The sequence below is a fragment of the Panthera leo genome, chromosome D3 (genome assembly GCF_018350215.1).
Source record: "Panthera leo isolate Ple1 chromosome D3, P.leo_Ple1_pat1.1, whole genome shotgun sequence".
Lineage (NCBI taxonomy): Eukaryota > Metazoa > Chordata > Mammalia > Carnivora > Felidae > Panthera > Panthera leo.
This window is the reverse complement of record NC_056690.1, coordinates 26,753,633-26,760,688: the sequence shown is the minus strand read 5'-3', so window position 1 is coordinate 26,760,688 and position 7,056 is coordinate 26,753,633. Positions and strand designations below refer to the sequence as shown.

The 7,056-nt window shown below is 48.5% G+C and overlaps 1 long non-coding RNA gene across 6 annotated transcripts; it reads left to right on the top strand.

Annotated features, from left to right (window-relative positions):
* The first annotated feature begins 886 nt into the window (after positions 1-886).
* LOC122204080 lies at positions 887-6,688 on the top strand. Of its 6 annotated transcripts, none has more exons than XR_006195471.1 (4): positions 887-990; positions 1,388-1,546; positions 4,534-4,823; positions 6,412-6,688. It is a non-coding gene; the product is annotated as an uncharacterized LOC122204080 (long non-coding RNA). The 6 variants fall into 6 exon arrangements; XR_006195472.1 differs by having other exon boundaries at positions 4,522-4,823; XR_006195475.1 differs by having other exon boundaries at positions 1,388-1,550; positions 4,534-4,636.
* Positions 6,689-7,056: the final 368 nt, after the last annotated feature.

The window sequence follows — 7,056 nt, the reverse complement described above, 5'->3', positions numbered from 1 at the left end:
TGCTCATGTGATTGGCATGTATATGGGTTGGCTGGGGCATTTTAGTTGCAGATTATGGGTTGGCTGTGCTTGGATCCAGGCTTTGGGACCATTCAGCTCAACTTCATGTGTCCAATTCTGGAGCCCAGGCTGGAAAGGCAACCTGCCTTGTGGAGCATGGTTTTTTATTTTTATTTTTACTTTTATTTTTATTTTTATTTTTATCTTTTGTGGTGATGGTGGATGCTTAGGAGGTAAGCCATGCCACACAAACTTGTTTTGAGGTTCTATTACCTCCCGTCTGTGCACATTTCCTTGGCTGAAGTAAACCAAAAGGTCTAAAATATTCACTGGGGCCAACACTTCCCCAAAGAGGAGAAGAAAGGGGGTGGGCATGTGTTGAACAATACTCCGGTTTATTATCAATAGGTCGTGGACTCTTGGAAAGCTGTCCAGGGATCACTGGATTGGAACCTGAGTCTTGTGTGCTTAATTCCCAAACCTCAGCAAACATAGAAATCATCTGGCTCAAAATGCAGAAATGTGGGGCATCTGGGTGGCTCAGTTGGTTAAGCGTCTGATTTTGGCTCAAGTCATGATCTCACAGCTTGTGAATTCGAGCCCCGCGTCGGGCTCTGTGCTGACAGCTCAGAGCCTGGAGCCTGCTTCCCATTCTGTGTCTCTCTCTGCCCCTCCCCTGCTCGCACTCTGTCTGTCTGTCTGTCTCTCTCTCTCTCAAAGGTAAATAAATGTTAAACAACGAATTTTAAAAAATGCTTTAACACCAAAGTGGTTCAAAATGCAGACCGGATGCTATCCTCCCCCAGAGATCCTGATTCAGTGGATCTGGGTGGGGCTTGGGAATCTGCAGTTTAAACGGTCACTCCCTGGGGCGATTGTGATGCTGACGCTGACCTAGGGGCCTTACTTCCAGAATCACTCCCACTTAGTGGGCTCAGGACTCAGAGAGATGAGTTCAGAGTCCAGTTCTGCCCTAGCTGTGAGCTTTGGGTGAGTAGTTTTGCTTTCCAGAGCCTTGGTTTTCTCCTCGGAGAAATGGAATAATACCTCTCAGAGGGCTATCGCGGGAGTTCAGAGATGAAGTTGGTAAAACAACTAGCATAGTGCCAAAGGCTAGTTTACTGCTACATCACCATCCTCTGGTGTCATCCTCCTCCCCCTCCCCTCTCCTCCTCCCCCTCCCTCTCCCCTCCTCCTCCCCTCCCTCTCCCCCTCCCCTCCCTCTCCCCTCCCCCTCTCCCCCTCCCTCTCCTCCTCTCCCTCCCCTCCCTCTCCTCTTCCCCCTCCCCCTCCCCGCTCCTTTAATTCTTTGCCTGAAAACCCAGGGTGGGAAACTCTCGCCGGTGGCCTCATTCATGTCCACATTTAATGTTATCTACCCCAACAGGCAATGTCCCGGACTCCTGACGCCAAGTCGGTGATGGAGATCCCCCTTCAGAACCAGGCAGACCAAAGCCTCTGAAGGCCTCCAGGTTGAGAGTGATCGATTTAAGATCCGTGAACAGTGGCCGAACGGGGTTCCATGCACGTCGCAGAAGGAAACAATGTAGGTAATGATTTACTGCAGTTCCCAGCTCAAACTTTTTCTTCCGTTTCCTCTCTTATCGTCGTTGGCTCCGTATTTCTATTTCTTGCTGCTCGGTTTCCCTTCCCTCCCACTTATGTTTCTCTCTCTCTTTCTCTCTCTCTTTCTCACTCTCTTTTCTCTATTCCTTTCTCCTATTTTCAGAAGCCCCGCCCTCCTTAACATTCTCTGCCCTGTCCCTCCTCCACGAGTGCTGTGCCTGATGCCTGGTCCCTGGTGGGTGTTTGATGAACGTCTGAGAGAAGGAGTAAGTGAATGAAAGGAAAGGCTCCCCATCCCTACCCACCCATCTGACATCCAGTTTCCCTCCCTTGAGCTTCCAGCACCTCCCCGGCCCATGGCTGGGGCGGGGGGTCCTTCTCCTGGTGAATAGAGCATATTGATTAGTTGAGTGAACCACAACCACATCCCCTTCTAAAGCAGAGGCAGGATCTCCATCTCTTGCCTTGAAAACTATTTTTTTTAAATGTGTTATTATTTATTTTTGAGAGAGAGAGGCAGAGCATGAGCGGGGGAGGGGCAGAGAGAGAGGGAGGCACAGAATCCAAAGCAGGCTCCAGGCTCCGAGCTGCGGGTACACAGCCCAACGCGGGGCTCGAACCGTGAGATCGTGACCCGAGCTGAAGTCGGATGCTTAAGCAACTGAGCCCCCCAGGCACCCCTCAATCTCTTGCCTTTTAGAAATGCCATCTGCAGCCTGGAACAAACGCTCACAGCTTGCTCTCCCCCCACACTGGAAGTTTTCTTGCTAGAGTTGAGTCTTTGTCCAAATTTTGAACTCCTTTTCTTTTTATCTCCCCACCTGTTGAAAATGCCATTGCTAATCTCCCTGTCCCCTTTCCCACCCCAACCTTCATAAGAGCCGGCACGTCCCTTTCTGTCTCCACTGCCTTCCAGTCTGGGGCCGGCAAACTTCTGTAAAGGGTCAGGTTCGGTGGGCCATTTGGTCTGTGGCAGGAGAACAGCCGCAGACAAGCTGTAAATGAACACGCATGGCTCTGTTCCCATAAAACCTTATGTATAAAAACAGCAGGTGGGAGGAGCCTGGGTGGCTCCATCAGTTAAGCGTCTGACTTCGGCTCAGGTCATGATCTGGCATTTGTGCGTTCAAGCCCCACGTCAGGCTCTGTGCGCGCAGCTCAGAGCCTCCAGGCTGTTGGGATTCTGTGTCTCCCTCTCTCCCTGCCCCTCCCCTGCTTGCACTCTGTCTCTCAAAAAAAAAAAAAAAAAAAAAAAGAAAAGAAAAGAAAGAAAGGAACGAAAACAAACAAACTAACAAAACTTTGATTTGGGCTTAGGTCATGATCTCACGGTTCCTGAGTTCAAGCCCCACATCGGGTTCTGCCGTGACAGCGAGAAGCCAGCTTGGGATTCTCTCCCTCTGCCCCTCCCCTGCTCTCTCTCTGTCTCTCAAAATAAATAATATCTAAATACATAAATAAATAAAGTTAGAAAAAAAACCAAACGGCAGCTGGGCCCCCACCCTCCCCGCTGGAGTCTATAGCGTATTTAGGTTTGTAGCGAAGCTTCTGCCCTGCCACTTCCTAGCTCTGTGACTGTGGCCCCATGCATTGCGTATGGAATTTCACTTATTCTCCCGTAAAATGGGGTCGGGCGGATTCATGGATGCATATCTGGGGGTGCTTATCAGGAGGTTTGGCAAATAATTACTCCATAAATGCTACTTGTCCCTTAGAATTTTGACTCCTGGATAATGACTTAGCCAGCCTTTACTGGGCAACTAGTATGTTCAGATTTTGCTTTTTACAGCGATTCAGAGTGTTAGGGCTGGAAGGCCTTTAGAGATGTAATCGAGAGGTTGAAAACTGGCAAAGTGTTCCCAGATCCTACCCACGGAGGATTCTTTTCCTGTATCAGCTGTGTGACTCTGGGCAAGTTACTGAACATCTCTGTGCCTCAGTTTCCTCATTTGTAAACGGAGATGGGACCTACCTCGCTGGACTGCCATGAGAACCACGAAGCTAATATATGGAAAGTGTTTAGGATAAGCGCCTGGGATGCTAAGTGTCCCACGGTATTAAGTACTATTACTATTATTTACACGATCATTGATATTGTTACCAGTTTTCTTTCCCGTGGGGCATACACACTCTGGTTTCCCTAAATTCTTTTACCTGCCACGCTTCTGAAGTTATTTGATTTGTCCGCCCCTCCTGAGGCCCAACACCTATATTTCATAGACAGGAAGTCTGAGGCCCGGATCCAAACGGGAGTGAGTTGGCCGAATCCCCACAACAAATCAAGGACAAAACTCATTTAGATTCGTAGTATTTACTCCCTAACTGTAGGGTGCACTCAGCTCTTCTCAGCCACAAGCCGCACACCGTTCCAGCTGAAATCCCCCTTTCTTGAATATTTCCACTGGTTACCAAGGAGCCCAAGACTACTTCTCTCAAAACCACTCCGACCCAAAGGCTGAAAGGTGTAAAAGAGGCCTCCAGCCACTTTGGCTGGGAGAGAATCCAGCTGAGGTCCATCTCGACCCACATGCACTTAACTGGGGCTCACAGAGTTTAACAGAACATAATTTAAGGGGCAGGGAGTCATGCTAAAAGGAAAATTCATGTTGCTTAATTGCATTCCCAGGAAGGGTCCGGAGAGAGCCTTCCAGAGAGAGTCTGACTTATTACCGAACTATTTCTGCCAGAAAGTCATTGAATGTCTGCCATAGATTAAAAGTCAATCATGGGGGAGTGAGAAGGGCATCCCTGTGGTCACAGGAAACCAATAAAACGATTTGATCTCAATCGGTTCAAAGGGGCAGAGACAGGAGTCGTCTTAACATTACAAGGACCATTAAAAAAAACAAAACAAAACAAAACACTGTTCCAAACAGTCAATTTATCTTAATAAGGCCATGTTGCTTTTAATCGAAACATCTTTGATAATGGACCTCATCATTTGTTTCTGCTGAGTCGCTTTCACAGACCCAGTGGAGAGATATTTCCTCTTGGCGAAGGAGAAAACGGGAAGGTCTTTGGAGAGGTCAACCATGAAGGCACCAAGGAGGCAGCGTGTTTGCAGGAGAGTGTACGTGTGCGCTCGGGATTGGGTTACGTGGAACCTTCTATCAATAGCAATGTCCATGATGGGAACACAGGGGTCACCTCTGATCCAACAGCATGGAAATGTCCTCCAGCTAGCACAGCGGACGTCTGTGCAGTTGACCTTTGGCGCCAAACTTAAATCGACATTTGGCAGCTCCAATAATGGGGCTGTAAGTTCACGTAATGTGAAGCCACCAGGAGGGTAGAATGGACATTCCAGGCCAGGTCTGTGTTGACGGTGTGAGCTGGAAAATCTTAAGGGAAATTGAGAATATCACAGGAGTGTGGATGGACAGGCAAGGAAGAACTAGCTTCCCATCAGATCGGAAGGTCATGCCCGGGTTACCTTCCAGGGCTGTGACGCGAACTATATTTGTGCCTCCTTACCACGCCTGGCTTTTCCGAATTCAGAGAGCACGTGTGGTGGTGGGAAAAGGTCACGGAGCTTGGATCTGGTCGGTCCCGGGTTTGAGTATCGCCCTCATCTCCTAATCGCTAGGTGACACTGGGCAACTTACTGAGTCTCTTGGAGCCTCGCAAAGTTTGTCCCATGGTTGTGGAGGTCAGGAGGGGTAAGAGACAGGCTACATAAAGTGCCTGAGAAACTAGGTGCTCAATAAACGTTGGCCCCCTTCTAGTGGTGTGCTGATAAATGTTTACCAACTGGCTCTCAAAAAACAGAGAGAGAGAGAGAGAAAAGAAAAGAAGAGAGAGCATGAGTGAGCTGTGATTTAGCGGTTGCCAGTTGCCATGGTGTGAATGCTCCCATCATGGCCGATTTCAAGCTATCGATATGATGTCATAGAATATGCAAGTAGGAAGAGATGAACACAGGAATGATTCTCCTAAGCTGGTGGTGCAGGTGGTTTTAGAACACCACTGCTCCTTCTTTCTGCTCAGCCCTCTCGCCTTCCCCACTCCAAAATCCTATACAGAATCCTAGATTCAAAGTCAGCCGGGAGCGGGGCGCCTGGGTGGCTCAGTCGGTGAAGCGTCCAATGTTGGCTCAGGCCAGGATCTCACGGTTTGTGGGTTCAAGTCTCAATGTTGGTCTCCTCACTGATCGTGCAGAGCCTGCTTGGGATTCTCTCTCTCCCTCTCTCTCTGCCCCTCCTCCATGTGTGCTTTCTCTCTCTCAAAAATAAAGAAAGAAATCTTAAAAAAAAAAAAACCCACAAAGTCAGCAAGGAGCTCATTGGTGTTAAAACTCTCTTGTGAAATAGCTGGAAACTGAGTCCCTGGGTTAAAGGTCATACAGCCAATTCACGGCAGCACTGGGACCAAGATGTGGGCCTCCTGACTCCAAGTCCAGAGCACCTCCCACCCCATGCTGCTTGTGGGATTTGCCATGGGGTTGTCCTTTCAGGCACGATGGTCTCATGACAAACTTTTTGGGCTCTTGTTCAGATCAAGTCTTGTTTTCAAAAACTTTTTAAAATGTTTACTTCTTTTTGAGAGGCAGAGAGAGACCGAGCACGAGAGGCAGAGGGGCAGAGAGAGAGGGAAGCACAGAATCCCAAGCAGGCTCTGTCAGCGCAGAGCCCGACGCGGGGCTCAAACCTACAAACCTGAAATCGTGACCTGAGCTGAAGTCAGATGCTTATCCAACTGAGCCACCCAGGCGCCCCTCGAATCAAGTCCTTTTAACCAAGATTGAATGAGTCAGCCTTGTTTTTGGCTAGATATTGAATAGGGTCACGCTGAAGGACTCCTATGTGCTTGGACAGCATTGATAATGGGATCATTCCATTTTTCTAGCCTGTGCACACCCCCTTCTCTCCACCACCTGTACCACTTGTCAGCAGGAAATGAAGCTTCTCAATTCTGATGTCCTCCAGGCTGTAGTTCCTGAACGTGGAGAAGCTTCCTTTGGACTGTAATGGGTAAGCCACATCCAGTGACATCAGCAAGGGAACCACAGGGACCCTACGTCAATGTTGATCCTGAATGTCCTTTCTGGCCCATTCAGATGACGTTATCGGAGCTGCTTCCAAGAATCCTTTGCTTTCACATCTAACACCTCTGGTTACTCAAATTCAGTGTGTATAGAGTGCTTACTATGCCCTCGGGTCTGTGATCGATTTCTGAGCCTTGGCAGGAGTGTAGGGTATGGTTCCTGCCTTAGCATAACTTTCCCCAGGAATATCCATCTATATCAAAACTTATCTATCTGCCAACTGTCTGTCTATCTATCTATCCATTCATCTCATTTTCTAGCTAGTATTATCCTTCCGTATTTCTTCATTTAATCAGTAAAACGTTCGTTTGTGTGGTGTCCCGGGAGGGATTATGTCACAGATTGGGCATTCAGAGACAGATGGTACCCGTCTTTAGGAAACACGTTTGAATGGAAAACACAAGCGTTTGTAACAGTCGGAGAGACCCACGTTCAAATCTCGGCTC